This window comes from Gallus gallus, chromosome 3 (assembly GCF_016699485.2).
Source record: "Gallus gallus isolate bGalGal1 chromosome 3, bGalGal1.mat.broiler.GRCg7b, whole genome shotgun sequence".
Classification (NCBI taxonomy): Eukaryota; Metazoa; Chordata; class Aves; order Galliformes; family Phasianidae; genus Gallus; species Gallus gallus.
In genome coordinates this window covers 839,873-866,009 of record NC_052534.1, presented here as the reverse complement: position 1 = coordinate 866,009, position 26,137 = coordinate 839,873, and the positions used below count along the sequence as shown (strand labels likewise).

Genomic DNA, 26,137 nt, shown 5'->3' with positions numbered 1-26,137 from the left:
CGATCAGCGCTTGACCACTATCCCGATACAGGCTATGGATCTATGACTGCTTACCTAAACTGCATATTACTACATAGTATTACACAATACTTCAATACTTCTGATACTGCACGTGCTCACTGGGAAGGGTTTCCAGATGGGCTGGGGTCTTCAAGCTAGTGAGTGTGACTGTTAGTATAATAATGAGGACAGGTCAGTTAAGGATGGGGCTAATCTTCCTTTTTGCTGACTAAACACTCATACCGATTAAACACATTTAGTTTACGTATTTCCAGGATGTTCTGTCTTCGATGGCAAGCTTAGCAGCCAAATCTTGATTAAGAGTTTCTTTGCTTATGCTCTTTCATCCTGTCCTAGACAAAGCTATATATTTGCTATATCTAAGGATACCTATACAAAGACTTATACAAAGATTAAGTCTGACTTGACTTAAAAAAGTAGAGCCCTCCAAATTTTTGTCACAGCTTTATTAAGTAATTTAAGAATAATTCATATTTTGCAACTCTCAGTTAGACTTCAGTCTTTCTCACTTCAGCCTTGAGCCTAGGAAACAATAAAGTACATGCTCAATTGACTACATGCAGCTGGATTAACTACTTGTTCAAACATGAAGAATATATAGTGCTGGTTCAGAGCTCTTGAGAGCCCATGAAGGAACAGGGTGAGCAACGACTACAGGGAGTGAAAGAGTATAAAACTGCATCTTCAATTTTAGTTTTTAAAGTCGAAGATGCTACAACTTATATACTAAATAAAATGTATTAGTATATGTTGATACCATATAATACCGAGTGGGGGGCTGGGGAGGAAGTGCAGGTGGATGTTTCAGTTTGGTTCAATCAGAGTGTGTGAGGTTAATTCTGGCTTTGATGGAGATAAAAACAATGCATAAAATCTAATTGAATGCTCGTGAAACAGCATAGTCTACCAAGGTTTATGTGGATAGTAGTGGAAGCTTTAACCAAAAGGGCTGTTCCTGCTCTCATGTGTGACTAATGTTCTTTTCCTTCATGGTTCTTGATTATTTGATTATGAGGCTATCAGAACAATCATATTTCCCTAAGAAGATGAAAATAACATTAAAAATTATTGGTGCAAAATGAGAGGCAACAAATCTCTAAAAGATGTAGGCACTTGCAATTCCAAAGCCAACACAATAATGAATTGTTTGCTAGCATTGTTATGGTATAGAAAATACAACTTAAAATTGAATTCTGATCAATCTGTGCAATGCTTAGAGCGTCCCAAATTACGTTAAGTCAAATAAAATCTCTCTTTGCTAACATTTTTTCTTACTTCCTTGCACACCATCTTGCTCTATTGTGCATTCAGGCTCAGGGAAGGCAACCTCCTTTATGAAGATGAAGAGCTCTCTGCTGGTTCGGTTTGTACGATGTAAATGAATGTAAGCGTTCAGAACCTTTCCAGCTAAGGCTATGTTTTCCTTTTCAATGTATCTTTTACAGTATGGAATTAGGAAAGTCATTTTTTTTCCTCACGTTTATTGGATGCTTTCCTCTACAGAGTAGTCTTTCTGATCTACATTTCCAGAGGAATTTAGGTCTTTGTTTACTTGTAGCTTCATTAAAGAATGTCCAGTAGCTAACAATTTCCATTGTCAACCTTTGAATATCAAGCACGTTATTGTAATACTCTTTGAAGGCACGGCATGTAGTGCAAAAACCAGAGAGCTCTAGTCAAGTTATAAAAAGAGCAGTAGTGAAGCCGCCTGAACAGGAGGAACGTGTGGGGAGATTGAGGGCATTGCCATGACAATCCGACCGACGGAACTTTGTTCTTGTCGCCTTCTGGCATAGACTTTCTTCTTCCAACATCAGGTGCAAATGATGATTACAAGAAGCCTTGCTTGTTGTGGAGAAAATGCGGCCAAACACCTCTTCTTCTGTTTGTTGAAGTTACAAAATACGTGGTCAATGGAGTCTAATTTGAATGAAATTTTATGGGCACACAGAGGTTGGTGTGAAGTAAGGAACGCTCTATTTTGACCTCTGTAGCCTCTCTACAGAGAGCTTAATAGATAAATGTTTCAAATTACAGTATGTTCCAATTATTGTACATTTATGGGACGGTGTGAGCTCCCTCTACGGGCTAATTTAACGTCTGCAAATTCCAATAATTCTTTTTTGTAACAAAGCCTCTGTGTAGCCTAGTGGATAAGGTGCCTGCCTAAGGTTTCTAAGGTTGTGCTCTTTTGAGCGTGTGCAAGATGGCTGCCACAAAAGTGTTTGAAGCTGCCGCGTTTGAAGCTGCCGCGTGTGTTTGAAGCTGCCGCATTTGAAGCTGCCAGGTTTGAAGCTGCCGCGTGTGTTTGAAGCCGGCGTGTTTGATGTTGCTGAGTACGTTTGTAAATTTGAGGCAGACTTTAATATTGTTAGACGGTAGGGGAGTCCTTTTCAACCTTTTTTCATTTTTCACTTGAACTTTTAAAAAGTTTTATTTTAACTTTTTTTTTAAACTATTTTAACTACTTATGTCAGCTGAGGAATGCTGTGATTCACAGCCATTATTGTAAGGAGGCTGTTATGTATTTTTAGTGCTGCTGGGACCATAGGAATTTTTGAGTGACTTTGACTGCAGACAACAATGTGGAGAATAATCCCGGCTGTGAAAAGTGCTGTTGGGGCTGCAGAAAAGTACAGAATAATTTTGACCAAGGGCAATCATGGCTGCTTTTAGAAGACATCCAAGAATGCCTGAGTGTTGAATCTGTGAGTTGCTGGGACTGGGAGGGGAAAAAATACTTCTGGAAAGAGTTGGAGCTTTGTGGAGATTTGACAGTGCACTCTCTTAGCCGGGAGCTGAGAGTTTAAAAAACAGTTCTGATGGGACTGTAGAAAAACCTTCAAAGATGCTGGGAGAGAAGTACTTAGCTGTTTGGATAGTAGGAGAAAATGGTACATGGTGCCATTTGCTGAAAGCTGTGAACTGTCAAAACTCTGTTCAAAAGGAAACGCCTAACGTACATGAGAAATGTGAGGCATAGCTTGTTCCTTCCGGAGAAAAAAATGTTCTGCAATATTATTTAGGAACACAATTTTTGAAGTAAAAAACTGACTGAGAGTTGATATGGGACTGGGAAGTCATGGGCTGTCCAGTGGAAGATGGGAATATGCTTTAATTTATCTAAATGATGTTTTATTTGTTACCAAGCAATATCTTATTCTATGAAAGTGAATACTGGTTGGAAGTCAGAGGTTCTCCAAATGTAACTTATTTGCTACGGGTGGTTCACAGATGGACAAATTCAGTTCACTGGTGATGGTGATCTGGGAGCATTGTGTTCTACTGAGATGTTTCATAGTTCTGGAGTGTCTGCGGGATCTCCTCTCTTTTATTCTCAGCCAGACTTGGAGAAACTTCTAGCAATTACGTTTGTCCGTTGTCTTGGAGCCACTCTGGAGATGTTACCGGCTATAATAGTCTTTCAGGCATTAGAAGGTAGACTTGGTAGCTACTGCAGTAGCATGTGTGCTTCTTTACCATATCCATCTATTGTTTATCAGATTGAATTCTTGGCGTAAGTTTAGGATACGTGAGTCTACACCTCAGTTAAACTGTAGCAGGATGTTAAACTTCTTTGAGATCATAGATTATTTTGTTTATAATGTTGAATCTCCTCCTGATTAAATCATCACCTTTTAATTTCCCTAGACCCGACTCCTCTGTTCTGATGATTCTTCATTCAGACCTGTTTTTCAATCATCAGAGCTTCTAACACTAGATGTTGCTTTGTATGGAATTACATAAATTGATGAAATTATTAAAAAAAAAAAAAGTGTGTTACATCACACAGAGTTGAGTAACTGTTTGTGATTTGGCTCCCTGTGAAAGCTGGCATTTGGGGGCTTTTAATTTCTGTACAATAACAAGCCCTGAATGACTCTGGTTGATACGGTTTGTGACAAATGACTAGTACTGTATGTTTTTTTTCCAGGCACTTTTCCTTTGTATTTTAGAATATTTGTTATGTTTGGTTGCTTTGGACTGTTGTTCTTACTACACTTAGTTTACCAAACACCTCATGAAATTGACTTCAGCATTTTCTTTGCCGATCACACAAACTTCTGATCACTTTGAAATGTTTCCTCAGACACGCCAAGCTGTTGGCATGGTTGGCTGCATCCCTGTATACCCAGGCTGGATGTGGCTCTGGGCAACCTGGTCTGGTGGTTGGTGACCCTGCACATAGCAGGGGGGTTGAAATGGGATGATCATTGTGGTCCTTTTCAACTCGGGCCACTCTGTGATTCTGTAATTCTACAATAACCCAAAGTAGCCTGCACTCCTCTCCGTGCCATATCTGGAGGAATTCCTGAAATACTTACCTGGAAGGCTAGACACAAAGCTCTCGTGATGGGCCTCAGTTCTTGCTGTTCGCATGTCTTTGGTGCAGTGTTTCATCCTGACTTGCTGCAGGAACTTCCTCTCATAATTTTGGTTATATATATGGTACACCATCATCTTAATTACCATTACAACATATAATGGTTTTCTTGAACTTGAGTAACCTGCACTATTTCATTTTACTGTTATTGTAGGGTTGTTTTTTTCTTTTTTTGTTTGCTTGTTAGTTTTTAGTATTATCAACCTCATCTCCATATGATTTGATGGTTTTTTATGATTTTGTATTAGAATTCTGAGTGGTTGCTGCTCTATTTCCATTCATCATCCAGGCTTAGTAAATCAGCTGATTTTTTTACTTTTTTGTAGTCTTACTAATACAATAGTTATTGTCATTTATTCTAAAGCTTAAATATCTTGTTAGCATTTGGGGTTTTTCTTCTATGAGTTTCTTCATGAGTTTCCATCCTATCCAACATGTACCATCCCTTTGTTTTGCTACGGACCTTGTGAATTTTAAAAGGAATGCCATGTTGTCTTGTGTGTCAGTGGATCCTATCACCAGCTTCAGTCTAATACTCATAAACCTTTGTCTTCAGTTTACGTTCTTGCCCTTAACACAGCAAAATGATTATTGAAAGATATTGCGCTGGAGCATCTGAGTAGTTTCTCTTACCTAAGAGCTTGCTGCTGGTGTAAATCAATCACAAAATTACCTAAAGCAAGACCACTGCATAAGCTTCAGATAAATTGTCTTGATTTTTCTAAAACAAAGGTGTGAAACTTTGAGGCAAATCTTCAACAACTTAGTAAAATTAACAACATAAATCCTGATTATTTATATCTCCCTTGTTTCTTAGTGTTTACATAATATATATTTTTTAACCCTCTGCCTATTTATATATATCTAGGTTTTTAAGAATCTAAAGCTATTTGAAATAGGAATGTTTCAGTTTTCTTTTGATTTGTTATCGTGAATATACCTCTTATAGATGCAGATGATAATCATTCTCACAAATTTCATTTTATATTCAAACTGTATGGTATTTAGTCATTTTGTTGAAAATACGTTTTGAAATAGTCATACAAACTAACAGTTCACTGTGAATAATGCCATGCATTTTTTTCAAACGTGACATACAATCTGTCTATTCATTCTCCTTTTTTTTTTTTCATTTTCCTCATAGATTTTTTTTTTTTGCAGTTTGTGTTATTACTGTCATATAGTTGTACTTAATAATTAGTGTACTAGTTGTACTTAATTGCGTGTAATTACATTCTGCTCTCAGTCACATACGAAAGATTACCAACAAGCGAGAAAATGTGGGGGATTTAGCTCATTGTTTCTTCCACTCTATTGTATGATTGTATGCACACATACAGGGAGTGGTGGTGAGGGGTTTCCTCCTCATCTGTTCTGCTTTACTTTTAATCAAATTCGTATTTTGCATCTTCTGACCTAATAGTTTTGTCAGAAAACAAAATCCCATTGGAAAGTAGTTGTATGGCTGCAGTTGAAAATGATTTATATTAGCTGTTTTTCTCATTCTCGAATTCCTTTTGTTTTGGAAATTCTGTGGCTGAACAAACACTGTGTTCCCAGATAGACAGGCTTCCAGCTACTTAAACATACTCCTGCTCTGTTTCAAACCATAAAGTTCAGCTGGAAAATCCATACTTGGAGGGAGTGGCCTGGTTTAAAAATGCTGAACTTCAGATACCCAGGAGGTGACACCACACACGTAAAACCTCGAATGCAACTTTACGAGACGTACTTCAGGCACCTCACTTTGAAAACATTAGCTTTTGTCTCTTTTCACAGACTGTGTTTGGCATTGCACATTCTGTTCACCCAAAGAGCTTATAACCAGAGCAAAACAGTCAAAGCGTAGCTAGGATATACAGTGATACCTGAGAAAGGAAATTAATGGGGTATTTATTTTTCTTGTCTTTGTTTAACTGTGGAAATTTATACCAGGCTTATGTCCACCCATGCCTCATTTCTTAGTTTTGTGACTACACAATTTGGTTCTCTGAAAAGGAAAGTGGAAAGCGTCTTGTTTAGAAAACGCAGATAGTTGAAGAACAAGATTTCTCTTGATGCATTACTTATCTATTAGTATGCCTGACTGACAAAATAAGGCAATCTTTGGGTCTAATGAACCTTAGTAACATACCCCAAAAAGCTGCAAAGTGGAGGGGTTTGGATTATTGCTAGCACAAGGCAATCAATTACAACAGTAACCACTTTTTTGCATGGTCTACTTTGGGCTTGGAGGAATGGTGCAGCGCTGGAGTCTGGCTCCATCCATTTTCACTCACTTGATTTGATCCAGACCAGAGGATCATTTATTTCATTCCCTTGCCCTTGAAAAAGCACAGAAGTGCTTTTTCTGTTGATACAAAAGGAGACAGTAATGAACAGACTTGATCTAATAATGTGAAAACTCTCCAGCTCTGTTTTGGTTTCCATCATATTCTTTTGTTTGGCTACCTCTACTCCAGGAAGATGTATCTCTCTTATGCACACCTGTATGTGCTTGCTAACGAGTTATTTATATTCAAACAGAACATTTTCTACTGCTTGTTCATTATTATTTTTTCATTCATTATGTCCTGCTGAGTAATTCCATCCAAGAGAGAAAACAACTCCCCATAATTTTGTGTGTGGTCAAACACTTGAAAACTGACTTGCAGAATTAGATTCACATCAAACTATTAGTGGAAAAGGTTTGCTTCATGAAAACACAGGAAAAGCAAAGGAAGTGTTAATTGACTGGGTAAGTTATTCACAATATCTAATTCCACCAGCTCTTGTTATACATTAGGAGCAGAACTGAAATGAGTGTTTTGGATGGTAAATGGAAAAGGAGTCTTCTGTCAGCTGGAGTGCTTCACTCCGGGTCTGGGAATTCCCTTGCACTCTAAAATGTGGGCTAAGAGCAGCACTAAGATCAGCAACAGACATGACACGAGTGCATCTGTTCCCTGCCACCTGAAAATCCAGCAAAGAGTAAGCAGCCAAGAGGCCGTGCACCGAGAGGTGTTCTTTCTGTGGCATTACCTTTCCACACCCTCACAGATGTTATAAAAATGAAGAAGTTGGCATGGGTGGAATCAAAGATTTCACTTAGGGTGAAGGTGGTCCATAAAGGAGCAGCCAGCGCCTGGTATTCCATGGATTGCAGTGTTTCCCTCCCCTGGCAAGTCGAAGCACATATCTAGCAAACAATGCTTCTGTCTGAATTTCCAGAACTAAACTACCTGTGTTTTGCATGCAAGTTTCTTGATGCTTTTCCTTGAGGAATGTAGTATCTTCAACACTGGTGTCTGCATTTTACAGATGCAAAAAGGATGGGCTCAGCTATTGGGAGCTGTTGGCATCTTCCACCTGGAAGACCCTGACTCACATATGAATGCAATGGAATGAGGCTGTACATACAATTCCTTCCATTGCTGCAGGACTTAAAATAAGTAGCTTTAATCCCCTGTGTATGGGAAAGCAAGAGTAGGTGCTGTTGTTTATGGTATAAGGAACAGACAAGGGAGTGAGACTGGTACCTGCAACACTTCTCCCCCACGAATAATAATGTTTTGCACGTGAAGGTAAATCTAAGTGTTAATTTGGAACCTTTTCTTTAAGTTTCAGGGCTACATTATGCATCCATATCTTGGGCCTAATAAAATGAATTAATCCTTTTCATTTTCCTACACTTATGGCTTTAAAACAGGCAAAGTCTTTTATTTTTTTCCACTGCAATTTAATCTAATTTTAATATTCCCTAGATAATAGTGAAACGACCGGTTCTGTGCAATTCTGCCTTAGATAAAAGCATCAGCATGTTTGGAACGTAAACCTTATTTTACCTTTTGTTGAGCTGCCCAAATTAGTAAGAGCAATTCAGCGCTACATCTTAAACATAGTATGACTTAGAACACTGGAATCTGCCTGGAATGTGAAAAAAGGGAATAATTTATATTTAATTGGTCTAAACCTACCTTTCCTAGGTCAATAAGAAGAGGAAAATCAGCAGCATTAATCAAGATAAAATTATCAGCTGATTAATCAGTGTTCTAATTACTGCATAGTTCTTTCCCTTTTCAGTTTTAATTACTAAACTTCATTGTCTTTTCCATATGGCCATCATGCATTCACCGTACACTTTTTCTCCTGGTGAGATCATTAATATAAAAAATGTACATCCAAGACATTACTGAAGATATAAGAAATTGCTACTGCCTACTAGAAATTACCAAGGAAGCTGCAAATCAGCCATAGGTTATACAGGAAAAGTCTAATAAATCTACTAACACTTAAGAAAATAGATATAGTGGAAATGTAATTATGATTATCAAATCAACCTTTGTCCTAAAGTGAGTTTTACCAGTCTTATTTCATCAAATCTATCTCTTGGTTGGGTCAGAAACCAATCGCAATCTGATTTAAATTGGCAAAACACATGGGAGTCCTCTTGAATTAGCAGGACTAACACAGACCAGACAAATACTCCCTGAGTGTGTTTTCTTTGGCAGAATGGCCCTGCTTACCAGGGCCCAGCTCTGCAAAGGTATTTAGGCACTTCGCTCCAATGGACTGGCCGATCTCAGTACTTCCTAGATGACTAGGATTTGAGCCTAAATGAATCCATCTGCCACGTGTTGTTCCGACAGAAGTATCTCGACTTGTTTGGACTCTGTCAGCCACAATCTCTACGTGCACCTGGGATGTTCTCTGTACCACTGGTGCACCCCGGGTGCGCTCATTGCTCTGGCCAGCACCTACCTGGAGCAAAGCGAGGACAAGTCTGTTCCCTGGGGACAGTGGTGCTCAAAGCACGTGGCTCTCTACACTGGGGAAGTGCACAGCCGTGTCTTGCCTCAATGTAATTTTTTTATTAGTCTTAAAGGAGTTCTACTGCTTGTGATTCCTCTTCCCCTTATCACACAATGAGGAAGGCACGCAGATACCCATACGCAATCACTAGCTGCTGAGTTGTTGAGTTCTGTGTGGCTGACCCGTGCTATGCAGGAGTGGAAGAAACTGCCCTAACACCCTCAGCCTCAGCCTTGAGCTCCCAATAGCAACATCCCTTCTGCAAAACTTCAGCGAAGTCATGGTGACTTGTGCCTGATTGCATTCCCATTTCCTAAATATTTGTTGTCTTCCTGAAAAAAAAAAAACAAACAAAAACCACATTAAGTGGGCACGTGTGCAATGAACTGTGGGGTTTCCCACTTCTGTCTATAGCATAGGTTATCCACGAGACAAAAAGAACTGCCCAACACACATATCTACATCACTGTGCGGAGGGGTGTGCGCATGGCCAGGGCTGTCTCACCAACTCCCAGCCCACAATCCATGCCCGTGCCCATGCAGCTGAGTCTGCAGGGTGGGACGTCAGAGTGCTCCCCTTCCTGGGGGCAGCCACCGACCCTACAGCACGGAGAGATCTCAAACAAGGGCAGAGGGAAGGCAGCCCCGAGCGAGGCGGGTTGCAGCTGCAGCCCTGAGCTAAGCGTTCTGCCTTGTGGTTTCCAAAAATGTCTTCCACTTTTAAGAACGATTCTGTCTGCTTGGGCCTGTTTCATTTACAGACCAGCTTCTCGCGAGCAGCAGTAGTTGCACCAGTTATTTAGTTAACTGATTAGTAATTGAGGGCCTAGTTTGGAAATTGTACAAGCTTCCTATGAATATTCATAAAAAATAATTAGCCTGGCTTCTGATTTAGAACCCAACAACGGTTCCATTTGACTTTTTTTGATGGACGAGTTAATTGCATGCCGGGATCTCGTTGCAGGGCTTCCTCTCCTCCGCGCTGCTGCTGCTCGGGGGGCCCTTCTTCCGCAGCTTTCTGCGGCTTTCCAGCGCTGCCGTGCAGTGAGGGACGCGGGTGCCTCTGGTTGGCTTCCCCCAAAGCAGCACGGCCCTCGGAAGCGGGGGCTGCCGAGCCGCGGCGGAGGCTCGGAGCAGTCGTGGGCCGGCGGTGGCCGCAGCCCCAGACCGGGGCAGGCGGCGGGAGGAGCGCGGAGCAACGCTGCCATCTAGCGCCGGGCCCGCCGCCCGCGCCTCCCCTTCCCGCGGAGGTTTTCATCCCGTCAAGGAAAAAACCGGCTCTTGGAAAACAACCAACTCAGTTGGAACTCGGAGATAATAATCAGTTTCTCTGGGCTTGTGAAATTGGCTCATTAAGCGTGCTTTTTAACAGAAAATATTGGAAGCGATTAAGTCTGCTTTACTGAGTGGGCATGAAATGGCTAACCTTCGGCCACCCACGGCTCCTAGGTGCCTGGCGTCGTTTTATGCATGCGGCGTAATGTCTTTACTTGAAGTGCTGTTTATTCATCACCTGCTTATTTATCTCTTTGCATTTGGCAGGCACATCGATCAATGTTAAACTGTCACACAAGGTTATTTTTCTTTTACATAACAGTAGAGGCCTAAGGTAGTGGCATATTAAAAGTAATAACTTTCTAACTTGTAGCTCAGGATGACAGCACCATTTGTATGTGAATATATTACAGCCAGGAATTTAGAAGGAAAAAAAAAAAAGTGGAAAAAAAATGAGGAATTCGAAAACCAAGTGGTGTCTGTGAAACACGTATGGTCTTCCAAGGTCAAAGGAATACAGTACTCCCTGTGTTGCCGTGAGCTGTTGCCCATATGAATGTGTCGAAATCCTCTCCTGACCCATCCGAGCTATCTCCAGGCACTGATGGTTCCGACCCTCCCACATGGACATCCAGTTTCCAACCTGACTCGCACCATGCTGACCAGCTATCACAGGAACACGGCATGGCAGGGGTTGGAAGGGACCTCTGGAGCTCATCTGGCCCAGCCTCGATGGCTGCCCGCTGCCTGGCTGTGGCTGGGGAAGCTCGAGCAACATGCTGTTGGCTTGGGCAGAGAAAGCAGGGAGCGGTACAGCAAACAGCACACGTGAGGGACACGCAACCATCGGAGCAACAGCAACAAAAAAAGTCAACATAGAAGGAACTCTTTTCATTCTAGTTTCTCTCTCTCTCTCTCACACACACACACCCCTACCCCCTTTCCTTTTTTTTTTTTTTTTTTGGTTCTAGTGTTCTGTTGCTTTCAAACACCACCCAGCTTTGATAGACTTCCTGTCTTGGCACGGGGCCAGGCAAGCTTTCTCTGTACAAACAGGTTTTCTTATATTTTCAGTCCGGCCTAAAAATGCCTACAGATAGAAGAATGTCAGATCTTTTTAGTGTTGAATTTCAAAGCGGTCCTTAGAATTCCTTCCTTCCCTTGATCTCATCTTTGGATTGCTGCTTGGACTCGCTCTCTGTTTCTAAATATAAGCTGTGGGCAGTGGCTTTCTAATAAAGCGCTTTGATAGCCTTGTGTACACGGGAATTAAGCGCAGGGCCGTGGTGGTTCTCGTGTCAGCAGCACCGTTCCTGCTGGTATTCCTCCTCTCCCACCACTGCGCACGTCGTCTGCCAAAGCACCTTCACCAGAAAGTGTGAATGAAGGAATGGAAATGCTTAAGAAAGCAAGGCCATGAAACGCGCTCTCATTTCATGCAGATGGCATCTTGCTTTCTGGATTTAACAGAATTTATCGTTGAGGCTGGTCTATCTTTGAATCTGTTAATTCATGTATTCATTCCTGCTCTTGGGCAGACAGTTCTGCTTTATCTCACGAAGTGCAAACCTGGGAGAGAAGGAGGGGGGAGGCTTGTCCATTAAAAAAAGCATCACCTCCACATGGCTATGCTCTTTGGATCAATATTTGCATCAAAGTGGTTTAAATGTATGTGGCTCTAGGGCTGTCCATTCTTTCAACCTGACCTGCAGCATTGATTAGGGCTGGTATAAGAAAGGGAAAATAGCAAATCCAGTAAGATAAAATGTAAAAAAAAGCAAGGAATGTCACTGTGACTCCTGAGAAAGATGTACTTAAAGTGCCCACATTGCTCGTATGAACCTTGTCATTCCTTCAGATGGAGGCTGCCCCTCTTCGCCACCCGGGTATGGCAGCTGTGGTTCATCTGATCGTATTTCTGAGCATAACAAAGAACAAATTTCGGATTTATTTAAACAAAGATGTAACCTGCTTGTTTTGGGTCTTCGAGTCATCCTGATTCTGCTTCAAATATTCACACTGATTTGTAATTACTTCTCCAGTTTCTGCTTCTTTCCTAATTCATGGAAGGCACAGAGTAAGTTCACGCTGTGGGCAGAAATTAACTTCTGCATGTTCTTTTCTTCCAGTAACACTGTGAGCCCTTCCTCGAACTCCGTTGGACATTAAACATGCAGGGAGCGCGAGGCAATTTACACCCATAAGAGATTCTTATCTGAAGAGGAGCACAATTAGAGTGAAGCTGCAGGGCTGACCCTCCAATTTTTCCTGATTACAAGCTTTTGTTAGCATTCTGGATGAAGGAAACAGCATTTGGTTTTGCTCCCTCTGTTGCTTTTTTTTTTTTTTTTTTTTTTTTTCCCCTAATGCATTTTTCCAATTCAAACTGAAGTGCTGGGTTGGGATCAGTAAGAGAGGTTACCTGGCACTGCTTGCATGGGCTGTTCGTGTGGGCTCCACCAGCCCAGGACTTCCCTTGGAAGCTGACCGCCCTTTGGTGGCCGCTGGCATTGGGTGGCATCTTGGGGCAGGACCAAGGCTTACTTTTATTTAGCGTGCATACCAGTTCGTTTACAATTTTTGTCAGTGCATGCATTTGAGAAGTCACATTGCAGACACTGCAGTCCTGGATCTGCATTTTTTTTTTCCTCCTGTTTGGTCTCAAATGGACTTCTGGTATTGAATTCTCTGGGTGTAGGATCAGCCTTTAAACTCTGACCTGCATGTGTGATAGCGTAGGCAACAGCTAATTCTGAAGCAGAAAAGATTTAAGATCAGCTTTTTTTGAAACGACTTCAATTTTTGATAAAGAGAAATAGAAAAACAAAATGACAGAACACGGTATAATGCATAAAACTGAGAGAAGAAAAAATGACAGCTAAGAAATTTATCATGTAAACAAAGAAATCCACCCTATTGAATGGAATAAAATTGAATAAATAGAATGATCTCTCCTCCATGTTCTGCAGCAGCTCTACTGGCAAAACACTTAGCACCTACTCAGATTAGGCTGCACGAATACAACAGTATTAAGTTAGCCTCACAAAAGAAGACTTCTAGTATTGAGGGTGATCAAAGGATTTTATCGAGGCAGGCTTGCCCACGACCATAAAGGTCTCCTAATAAAGTAGAACTGAGCAATTAATTTACTTGACAGAATGTCTGTGAGCAGATTGCAATTTCCTTGTATTTACACGTTATTCAGTGTTACGTGGCATTTTTGTGAGCGTGTTTACCTGCAGAACTGATCACCAGCAGCGCTCCACAAGGATTCGATACCTGATATTTTACATTTGAGCCATGGTTGCAGCTAATTGGTCATCTTGGGCACAGGAATGAGGAGAAAATTAGCATGTCTGAGCCATGTGCCCAAACATCAAACCACTGTTGGCCCCATAAACCTGCCTGCAGCAGTTGGCATTTATTGTCCGTTCCACTTGTCTCACTTCATGTGTCTCCCGGACGTAATTTAGGGCACTAGCTGCCGGTAGACCTGTCCTATAACTAATATACAGCTACCCATAAAACAGTGCTTTCCTAACCTGGCGTCAGTACCTCCTGTGCTTGTTGCCTAGTGCAGTTTTATTATCCTTAAGGACGGTGGCTCCTGCAAAATGGACCAGGAGCTGATGGCTGTGGTGGCAAACGTGGGCTTGGTGGATGTGCTTTAGATGCGAGGTAGATGGGGGTTTGTACTGTACTTTGGGGGCTATTGTAGAGGAACTGCAGCCCTGGTTTGTTCCTCCCTACAGCAGGCCTGGGTTGTTTCCTTGCAGCCTTGGGAGGCTGGTGGTTCTGGCCAGGTTTCAGGTGTCCCTTGGAGTTAGCTGTGTTTTTCTGGTCATACTGTGTTAGCAGCAGCCTGGCAAGAAGCTGGGACATGTCCGCTGGAGATGCTGAGGTGTTAATAGCCAGTCAGTGTTGAGGTATTTTCAACTGAAACCGAACTTTGTCGCTGTGCAGCATTTTTAATTCATGTTATTTGGCCACGCACAGCAGGTGTGAGCACTTCTGTGGAAGAATGCACAGCAGGGAGGCTACAAACATAATAACCTCCATAATTTTATACAGGCTAGTTCACCAAAGTCCTCCTATGAGGCAGAGTGCCAGCTTTCCTCAAAGCAGTGCTAGGTTCTTATCTTGGAAAGGAACTTACCTTTCCAAGGAAGCCCTGCTACATTCACCTGCGTTTTTCCTGTCCGCTCTCCCTCCCTCTCCCTTCTTTTCAAATTCTTTCCCCTCCAATAGGCACATGGAAAGTGCAACACTTTGAGATTTGCTGTTGTAGGTTGTTCTCTGGAGTAAGTGTGCGTAAATACTTCTGTGTTTGAGAGCTGGTTGTGGAGGGTAAAATGAAGGCAACAGTAGAACTGTTATAAGGAATTCATGCTTGGTTTTTGAAGAGGCTGTATAGAATCATAGACTCTAGTCCAACCATCAACCCATCCCCACCATGCTCAATAAACCATGTCCCCACGTGCCACATCTCCACATTTCTTGAGCACTTTCGGGGACAGTGACCCTGAACACCTCCCTGGGCAGCCCGGGCCGATGCCTCACCACTCTTTCTGAGAATAAATTTTTCCCAGTATCTAACCTGAACCTCCCCTGGTGCAACTTGAGGCCATACCTCTCATCCTATCGCTGTTACCTGGGAGAGGAGGCTCTCCTCCACCTCACTACAAGCTCCTTTCAGGGAGTTGTAGAGAGCAATGTCTCCCCGAGCCTCCTCTTCTACTGAACAATCCCAGTGCCCTCAGCCACCCCGTTTTCAGTCACTACCTTATAACACCCCCTATAATTAGGTCACTTACGTAAAATAGATATAAGTTCCTAATGTTGGACAGGTGAGTTTTGTAGTCCTGGCACTGATTCATTCCCATGTAATCGTGAGATTGCTTCATGCAGTACATTCTTCGGGGCTGTGTTCTGACGAGTTTGTGTCTTAAGCAATGAGTCTGTCCCACTCACAGTGCTAATTCAGCCCCCTGCGTGTTGTACGCTGCAGGATCTGAAGCTCTCATTTACATTTCCTCAATGTACTTCTAATTTTTACTAAACACTAAAAAAGGAAACACTTCTAGCTTCCTAAGAAATCTTGCTCCTACTTCTGATGTAAGCATATAGCAAGTTCAATGCACAACAATAATGATGTTTAAGAAATACAAGAGAAGAAAGGAAAGTGGATTATACAGTTTCATTACATAGGTTATCAGATAGAAATATCATCTCTGTGAGTCTCTGTTTGTTTGAGGCAGTGTGACATCCAGACTTGCGGACTCACAGAGATCAGATTATTACGCAGAAACCCAGAGTCTGTCTTGTATGGCAGCCATGTGAGATTCTGCTGGGAAATAAGGCAAGATACATCAACTCGATTTGGCTAAAAATTGCTCTCTTGAAATGAGTAGCATTATGTGGGCCAGGCTGATCTTTAGAGATCTTTTGAGAATAAGTAATAGAGGAGTAGATTACCCAAGAGATGTGAAGTGCTTGCCACCCCTTCACATCCTAGAATCAGTGATGAAAGTGATGCTCTAGCCAAGCCCCAGTCTATGCAGTTTGATACAGGGCTTTTTGTACAAAATGACTGACACAGGTTGCAGAAGAGGTGACTCCAGGCAGCCATTGGGTCCTTCTGTCCCTGTAGTCCATGGCTCCAATAGCAAGCACAGCTAAAGGGAAGAGGAGTAAGCTCCTGGTCTGCATGAGCGGCAACTTTGTGAGGGTGTGAGGACTTGCCAAGCAGTTGTATCTCATGGGATACATGGCAGCCTAAAGGAGCCTCTTTTCAGACTGACTACAACCACGAGAAAGACAAATCTTTCAGGCTGCATGTTGCACATGCTGCCCCTGCACTTACAGAGGTATATAAGCTCCTGCTGTCCCCAGGGCCCAGCTGCCATGCCAAGATCTTCCAAGCACTACTGAGCCCTTGATCAGCAAACTCTCCCATACTCCAAGAAGATGTTGGCAAGCTGGCTGGCTCCCAAGAACTCCAAATCCTGGCAGCAATATCCCGCTGCATTGTGCCAAGCACCCTGTTTCCAATTGGGAAAGCAGAGCTTTTGGAAAGTTTTTATCTTAGATCAATTGTCCCTGCAATCAGCGATGCCTACATGTGAATTCAACTTTGTAACGAATGAACAGACACACAAACAAATTGCCACAAAATTCTGTGGCATGAACAAGAAAGGAAAAGTCATAATCCATTCAGACAGAACTATCTTCAGTTTATTTTGCTCCTATTTAAACAGTTATTGACTGAAGCTGACAATAGACAACAGGCAAAGAGAAATGTCAGTTTCCGAACTGACTGAAGTGCTTTTTTCACCTCTACTTCCACTAAACCGCTGCTTTTATTTTCTTTGCAATGAAGTCATTAATAAGACAATTTTTCTCATTGTATTTCTTAACCATAATTCCTATTGTTGGCTGCCTTTCAGTTACATTTTTTGCATCAAAAGTAGGGGCGAGATTTCTTAAGGAGCTGAAATAGAGCAATAATGGTCTCAACAGGAAAGAAATTATCAAATTGAGGAGGAAAAAGTGTAGGGAATTAAGACATCAAATACTGCGAGGCCATGTTAATAGTCACTCCATGTACCATGGGAAACCAAGTCCTCTATGTTCTCTGAAAAAAATGAAGTGTACCTCACTCAGTAAAGCCTCACTCATGTGTTGTCTTCTAACTTCTATAGAGTTTGATTCAGCCCCTGTACAGTAGAGGACATTTGCTTGTAAATCTGTTTAGGGAGGAGCATAGATAAATAATTATCTAAAAATGGAATTTTCAAGAGAATTTGACAGAATTTGGGATATATAGTTCGACCAGCAATAGATGCCTATTGTCACCTTCACATGCCTGAATTGTGTGCCCTTAGGCTATGAATTTCAAAGACTTCTTTCAGCAGTCTGGTATACAAATAAAGATGTTTCTGTAGCCATTCTAATTTCAGGAGAAGGAATGCTAACTGAATGTGGTCACAGTCCTGCAGGTACTAAGGTGATGCATATTATCTTAGAGGGTGTTAGGGTGCAACAGTAGCTAATTTCTCTGTAGTTTTTTAGTTTTTTAAAAAAGCAACATATAAATACATTTTCTGTGTGCATTTATATAAGCACACAGGTGAAAAATCACTCCCATGTAACAAGTCTTCATTGACCTTACCAATGCTTTTGATGCTATTAGACTACTAGCTCTGTGAAAACTGTTGGCACTATTTCCAAACTCCTGGATGTCCAGAAAAGTTTGTGAAATTATCCGTCATCTGCACAATGGTGTGCTGGATAGAGGCTGTGGCTGGCACTCTGTTGGATCCATTTGTAATAGCAAAAGGAGTCAAGCAAAGGTATATTTTGGCACAGACTGTTCTTTGGACTGTTCTTTGTAGTAATGATTGATGATGCCACTAGAGACATGATGCCAGGAATATTTATTAAATTTTGAACATCTGGCAAGCTCTTTAACCTGAGCAGATTGAAGGCCTCCACAGCACTGAAGGAGAAGGTTATATGTGATCTTCTTTGCGCAGGTGGTTGTGCTTTCGTTGCACACACTATAGAAGACCTCTAGTTCACAACCAACAAATTTGCTGTGGCAGCTAAAGTCTGCAGATTTATCGTCAGTTAGAAGAAAAGAAAGGTTATGCAGTAGTCCAGAACTGGAAAAGCACATGCAAGGCACAGCATCAGAATCAACATACCAGTGTGGGTAATGGATTTCATTTATTTTTTAAGAGGCTATCAGAGATCTAAGAAATCACATACTGAATTAAAAATACATGTTTTGCATGTGAGATTGCATCATAAATTGACACCTGCATGGTATCCCACAGAATACCAGAGTTAGTGTTTATTTTGCTGTAGTAATTTCCACATTAGTGCGTGGCTGTGAAACATGGACAAGTCACTGCTGGCACATCAAAGAGCTGGAAAAATTCCATCAACAGCACCTTCAAGCTATTATGCATATCAAGTTGTAGGATAAGAGTCACAAATAACAAGATTTTGCAAAGAGATTGCACAAACAGTACTGAAGCAATCATTATAAAAGCATTATTTTACTGGACTGGACATGTCCTCTGTATTTAGGACATAGAGCTCCCACAGTACATGCTGCTTAGTAAACTTACGGCAGGCAGCAAGCAGATCAGAAGTCAGAGAAAAGGAGAGGCATTTGTCCAGAAAGAATTGCTCCCTGGTTGCTACACAGATGCCATCATTTGGGAAACTCAGCATCAGCTATTAATATAGAGTACTACAGTATGAAGTGAGACATGTTGGTCAATGGAGCCGAAAAATAATTCACAACTGAGAACTTGTGAATAATTTTGCCCTTGTTGAACATCTGTGATTAAATCATGTTATCTTTATATGTGGCTGTCGTAAATTCAGTTTTGAAAGAAACCAAATTGGACCTGAGGAGCAGTTCAGGCATCATTCTCTCCATCACCAATGGAAGATGAAGCTCTACTCTGCTCTGCTAAACAGATCAGAGGAGGAGCACAAAGCAGCGCTCAGATTTTAGGACATAGCTGTAATAACTGTAAAAAGGCCAATTAGAGTAAACTGTTTGCTCTAATGGAACTTCAGAACCAGGGACTGTAGTACACAACCATAGGAAACGAAGTGGGAGCAGATTGGCGTGTGTAAATTTGATAGGCACGTTTTTATTGTGGTGTCCTTTTTGTCTAAAGCATCTGAAATTCAGTAACTCTCTTCAGTCGCCCTACTTCTGAGGGTAATTTTTCATCAGATTTCCAGTAATTGGATATCACATATTTTGTGGTCTCTCTCTAGGTTATCGGAATAGCCAGAAAGGCCAGAAAGGAGTAAAATGATAAACTGAATTACTTGAGGCCAGCCAGTTTTTATGGGGAAGTAAGATGCACTAAACGCCCTAGGAGTAATCCTCTAGGCCATGTTTGAAAACTTTCGGGCTAGTAAAAAACCCGATCATTGGCATGCAGTATTTCAGCTCTGCAATGAGATACTGCTTACTGGAAGAAAGAAGGGGAAAAAATCAACAGTGTATTATTGTAAAACCTGTCTAGATTTTTAATGAAATATTGGAGGAGGAAATACTTTTGTCCTGGCAAGACCTCAAGGGTGCTTTTCTTAATTTCTCAGTTCATTTTATTTCTCTTATCTAAAGTATGTCAAAGGGATTCTGTATTCCAGTTATGAAAATGTGCATATTTTACACCACAAAAGAGAAACCTTTTTTTTTTCTTTTTCTTTTTGCCTTTTTTTTTTTTTTTTTCCTTTTTGGTAAATATTCTTTCAGAAGAAACACAATCGATGTAGTCAGAGCTAACAAGCAGATGGATGTATTTGAATGCCATTATCTTATGTACAATGATATTATCTCTTTCATGAAAAATTCAGCAGTTTGGGCTGCTTTAGTCAAGGAGAAGGAGGAAGTAGGAAAGAAAAAATAGCGAGAAAAACATGATCAGACTTGGAATCCCTGAGGGGGTCACATTGCATCATTTAGCAGGAGAATAAGCAATGCAGAAGGAGCAAAGTTGGTGGAGCTGCTGTCTGCTCTCCTTATGGCGTTTTTGGCTCCAAGCTCTCTTCAAGCCCTGCAGCTGTAGGTGGGCAGCTCTTGGGCCTGCTAAAGCATCACACCATGACATTTTTATCATCAGTCTAGGAGAAGAAAATAAATTTGCTAACAGAATATAGTTGGCAGGCTAATACTGCCTTGTCACATTCCAGACATCTCCGGGTCTGGCCTGAGCCAGAGGAAACAAGAATGAGGGCCAAGAAGTTCATGATGGACATGTTATATAAAGAACAGAAACACTTCAGGAAAAAAGAAAAAAAAGATGTATCTCTATACTGGAAATCAGGTATTCCTTGTAATTTCAGAAATGAGAGTATTTGCACTAAAGTGACTGAAAGCTCCGTTTCTGTAAAACTATTCTAAATTCTCGCTGACTTTAGAGAAATACTTTATTTCAATTTATTGTGGGGAAAACAAACCAAAAAAATCCTTAAATACCATGAAACTGTAGGGTCTCACCCTGTTCTTAGGTGTCCTGCTATGTCACGTAAACTCTAGCAGCTGGTCAAATAATGTAACCAACCTGTACACAAAAGGTCAGGTTTTACTCTCCCTGGAAATGGTGCGTCAGAATGGTTCCCGCTTGCTGGAATTTGGTATTTGTGGCATTTTCTGCTATACAAACCACTTATCTGTGACTTCCTCCGTGGCAGTTAAACATGGAGAGAAAGTAGAGAAGCTCCACTTTTTGCTTCACAATTTGCAGGAGAAAATTGCCTGGAAAAATTAAAGTTCTCACAGGTAACTTTAGAGTTGAACCATGCCAAGAATAGATGTTTTGTACCACACTGCAACGGGAAAACTTGTCATGCAATCACTCAGCTGGGTGACTGGACTACATCAGGTGTTTGGTGGATTGGGAGAATAAAGACTGTGATGGAGAGTTTCATATGGGAGAATTGGTATGCAGTAGAAGTGTCACTGTTCTCTTCTAAGCTGTGTTCAGCAGCTGTGCTCCCAGAATCTTACAGTAGGAGATGATTCGCACATCAGTAGGCAGACGGGTGGATTAAATTTATTTTTACTTGCCTACCAGGAGAGTGCTTCATGTGTCTGGGGGAAAACACGGTGTTCCTGAATCATGGGGTTGGTCCTCCAGGAACATCATTCTCTCCATCATCCTTCGGCAGTCCTGGCTAACCAGTAATGTCCCAGCAGACTGGAGACTGGCAAATGTGATGCTCATCTTCCAAAAGGGCCAGAAAGATGATCCTGGTATCTACAGACCTATCAGTCTCACCACGATGCCCAGGAGGGTTATGGAAAGGATAATCTCAGGAGCCATCATGGACCAGTTAAAGGTCAACCAGGGGATCAGGCCCAGTCAGCATGGGTTTACGAATGATAGATCCTGTCTGACAAACCTGATTTCATTCTATGACAAGGTGACCCACTTAGTGGATGAGGGTAAGGCTGTTGATGTGGTCTACCTGGACTTCAGTAAAGCCTTTGACACTGTCAGAGGTGCTGGAGCAGGTCCAAAGAAGGGCAACAAGGCTTGTGAAGGGCTTGGAGAATATGCCCTATGAAAAGACACTGAAGGAACTGGGGCTGTTTAGTCTGGGGAAGAGGAGGCTGAGGGGAGACCATATTGCTCTCTTCCAATACCTGAAAGGTGCTTACAGTGAGAGCAGGGTTGGTCTCTTCTCACTGGTGACAGGTGACAGGATGAGGGGAAATGGCCTCAAGTTGCGCCAGGAAAAGTTCTGGTTGGATGTTAGGAAACACTTCTTTACAGAAAGGGTTGTTAAGCACTGGAATGGGCTCTCCAGGGAGATGGTTGAGTCACCATCCTTGGATGTCTTTAAAAAGCATTTGGATGTGGTGCTCAGGGACATGATATAGCAGAGGGTTGTTAGAGTTAGGGTAGTATGGTTAGGTTGTGGTTGGACTTGATGATCTTTGAGGTCTTTTCCAACCTGAGCAATTCTATGATTCCATGATTCTATGATCATCTTCCAGAAGGGCTCTGTCCTACAGACATCCACCCTTGGCTCTGTATTTGGAGGGCAGTGCTGAGTTTAGCTAGACATTATAGAAGAGTTATGAAAAACATGTAATTGAAAAAGGCATTATGCAAACAGTGCAACCTCTTTGGGGTTCTGAATGTTTCATAGTGTCTTAATGACGAATGTTTAGCAAAATAACCAGATAAATTGGCTGTAGCTTTCTGTAGCTCAGGTTGTGGGAACTGACACGTCAACTTGAATCAGACCTTCCAAAGTCCTTGCCCATCATGACGTTTATACCCAATCCTGCTGCCTTTTACAATGTGATTTTTGCAGATATAGTACAAGATTAGAGCGTCTAAGAGTAAGATTTGCTTTGGTGTAAGGTCTCGAATGTCATTAAGATGTTTTGCTTAACTAAAATTGTTTATCTTTGAGTTTCATTTGCAACAACACATCAGGTTGAACGGTTTTCTTAAACTTTAAAATCATTACCTCTAATTGGGAATATTGGTTGCTTTTTTTTTCCTTCAAAATTATTTATTCCTCAATTCCTGTGTCACGTCCCTTTGGAAGAGTAAAACCGTTAGTTGGGAAAAATGCTCAGGTCCCTCCCATAAAAATAAACCCAATTTTTAAAATTTGTTGATGAAATGAAGTTTGTTGAAAGTGTTGGCATTTGGTGGGCTTGAAAGAAAAAGCAGGGCTGAAAAAATATTTAATCTAAGTTGTAAAGGAGCTTGGAACCACACCACAAGCATCATAATTAACTTTAATAATTATAAATGTAAATGCAGACAAGCCACAAGGTTTTAATGGTGTGCCACATGCTTCTGCTAATTATTTTAGAGTTTGGACACATTCAGTGCCAGCTAATTATAAACCCTGCTATGGAAATCATCTGTTTATATTAGACTTATTGATCTCTAGTGTTTAAGCAATATGAAAAGGGAAATCTACAATGCTGTACCATCTGCTTTGTATTCCTAATTGCTTTTAAAGAATCAAATATATAAATAGTCAGCTTTTTATATGTTAGGCTTCAAACTCATTCAAGAAACACGTTTTGCAAATCTAAGTGAACAAGAAAAATACGGAGTATTAATTCATCCTCTCTTTCCCTCCAGCTTCCTCCATCCTTGTGCCTCTGCAGTTCAGTGACCTCAACATGGGAGGAGAAATGCGCGTGTCCCAGAAGCCCCACACATTGGTCAAGCCAGCTGAGAGGGTATACAGTTTATCATTTACATCTTTTAATTGCACATTCTCTTTCACTCCTCACCATCAAACACACCTTATGGCCATGAACATTTCTTGTTATTCCACTTAATGGATACATAAGAAGAGGGGAAGGGAAATTAATGTTCAAACTAACGATCACCTCCTCTGGGAAGTATTTGGCTTCGTGGCAGATTAAGCCTACTGGGCTGCATGACGGGCAGTTGTTTAGATGGGGGATTCGTACTTTGATTATTTTTTCTTAGTACCACTGTTAAATATTTCGCCTATTTCAGAATAATTTCTTCCTAGATATATATAGTTGCTGACTTTCATGCTGGATGAAATAATTCTTTGCCCACTTAGCAAAGTCGCATTTTATCGCTTTTACCTGGATGTTCTCCTTTGTTAGGTGCTGACTATTCTTTGACCCTTCAAAATTCTGTTTATGAAAGATGAGTCCTGCTTAGTACTCACAGGACCCCTGGGAGCTGAGTGTTCCCTGGGCCCATTCCTCAGTCTGAGGAGGAAGAAGCAATGCTGAGGGGCTTGTGTTGATATTCCCAACTCTCCAGCCCTTTCTGATGTCTTATCCTCTAGACTTCTTGTTCGCTTTTGCAGTTAATCTCTCCAGTGCTCCACACACACACACAAAGTATCTTTTTTCTAAAGTGAGAATTTCTACCTTAGCCTCATTATTTTGTTGCCCCTGAGAACGGGTGTCTCATTATGGGGCTCAGCACTCAGGGTACATGTTGAAGATACTTCTGGAGGAATCCCATCGTGAATGTAAGAAGGAAAGTGAAGATGCAGAAGCATGCCCACTGTGAATTGTCACTGCTGTAACTTTTGAAACCTGATGTTTTGTGACAATCTGCATAGGACAGGAGAGTGCCCAAAGAATTGCTGTCTTTATGACAAATTGAGAAACTGGGCCAGATCCCCAGCTGGTGTCAGTTGTAGTAGCTCTGTTGAGATCCGTGGAGCTGCGCCAGGATGCACCAGCTGGGAGCCTGGCAATAGCCGTTCAAAATTAAACAAGTTAATGCACTTGACTGCTGCAGTTAAGAGGTCCTGAACTTCTACAGCTTTGCCTACAGAGGAGCTGCGCATACCTGCCTGGGCAGCTCGCTGCCCTTCCGTCCTTGCATCCCAGCCTTGCTTTGGATGAGGGCTAAGTGGTTGCGGTAGGGCTTGGTGGAAGACAAATGGGCCTTGAAGACACACTGAGAGCTGGTGTTTGTGGGTGTGGACCGCTGCTCTGCTTTCTTTAAAGGATGTTGTTCTGTTCTCTGTGTTTGTGAAATCACTCTGCTTAGCCTGGCACTTTGGAAGAAAAGCGTATCACATATGGCTTCACACTTAATCCTTTTCTAGCACACATGCGTACCCTGATTTTAATATCTCTGCCTGTACATTAGTAGTGCAGGCTTCTATTATTATCTGAGTTTATTATAATTAGGGCCTTTGTTTTTCTGCAATTCAGCAGGGAAAGAAGTGCAGCTTCAGTTTTCTATCACTTTAAAATTCAGGCTTCTTCCCAAAAGTGAGGTACCACGCAAAGAAACAATGCTGGATTAGGCTTTTAGATGACCTTCCTATTAAATCTCGCATTTACAATGAAAGGTGTAATTTGGAAGCTTTGAGAGAGCTGGCCAAACTTCTAAGCTGATTTGCAGAGAATTGTCACCTTTGCCTTTAACCCACTGGGGTAAACAGTAACACTGAGAAGGACCACTGATGGTGCACCATCACCTATTCACCTGCAGTCCTGGAGCAGGTAACAAGCACATAGGAGTTCCCCTCAGTGACACCTCAGTGACACTGGTACAGTGCTTGCTGTGACAATAAGGAATTTGCCTTGGCAGCCTGCAGTGAGCTGGTGTCTGTGACACAGCGTGGGGTGCCAAATATAGCAATAGTCTTGGAGACTTTTGTCTTGGGATGCTATTTCTTGTGTGTCTACCCTAATGGAAAGACAGGTCTCCGGAGGAGGTCACTGCAAAGCAGAATAAGCACAAGTGTCTTCCTTTGCAAGAGGTGGAGATAGGAAATGTTCAGTTGTTATTTCTACTCACAATCAACAAATGTAATTTTTATGACCTACTCTTGTATAGGCCCCTCCTGAAAATCATCACTTGGGCTGGCAGCATTCTGCCTCTGTGAACCATTTAGCTTTCCCAGAATATGAATGTTACAGTCCTTCAGCAGAACTTTTGGAGGGCCCTTCTGGTTGGTGGTGCTAGCATTTTAACATTATTATTAAGAAATGCATTACACACTGGGAAATGAAAGAGAAATGTCAGGTGCAATTAAGCGAGATACCTCCCGCTGCATCCTCCCAGCTCCTCTGCTTGTCACCTTCCCAGGTGGCCCCCACTGCAACAAGCCTCCAGTGCAGCCAGCGTGGATGAGGCTTCTGCTGTAAGCACAGCTCCGGTGGGATCCGCACCGCTCAGGGCTTTTGAAGATCAGGGAAAGCCCCTAATACTTCATCAAAAAATGTCTGTGAAGAGAAAATAAGGAGCGAATGAATTATGTAGCTTTACTGGACAAGGCAAACCAATTATATCCTTTCAATAGCACTCAGTCATAGCTCTGGGTACTGTAAGGCTAAATAATTTATTCTGAACTTGCCAGAGGTGGGGATTATTGCTACGGCAGAGGCAACATTTGACAGAAAAAATTCTCCGGCCACATCGGAGGTGAAAGCAGTTGGTTTTTGATGCCACTCTTATCTGGACAAAAGGAATTTGCGTTCCGGATTTAAATGATGGCTGAACACTTTGATGTTCTATAACCTGCAAGTAATACATCGCTGTGACTGGGGCCATCTGCCCCCATTTGTCTTCTGCTGCTTTGGCACCGCGTCCCACCATGCACGGATTGCATGAGTCATCACCCACCCGTCCATAACTGCAGCTC

At 41.8% G+C, this 26,137-nt stretch overlaps 1 long non-coding RNA gene and 1 other non-coding gene across 5 annotated transcripts in view; one reads left to right on the top strand and one right to left on the bottom strand.

Annotated features, from left to right (window-relative positions):
* Positions 1-1,806: 1,806 nt before the first annotated feature.
* The window catches only part of LOC112532111, a 191,000-nt gene continuing 166,669 nt past the window's right edge, over positions 1,807-26,137 (top strand). For 2 of the 4 annotated variants that reach the window (XR_005858957.2, XR_005858958.2), the window contains exons 1-2: positions 1,808-2,729; positions 23,122-23,222. This is a non-coding gene — a long non-coding RNA (uncharacterized LOC112532111). Of the gene's footprint in view, positions 2,730-23,121; positions 23,223-26,137 lie in introns of all 4 variants that reach the window. The other 2 variants (XR_005858956.1, XR_005858955.2) reach the window with 2 other exon arrangements.
* Positions 25,474-25,583, bottom strand: MIR6583 (microRNA 6583). Its single transcript, NR_105451.1, has one exon. It is a non-coding gene; the product is annotated as a microRNA 6583 (primary transcript).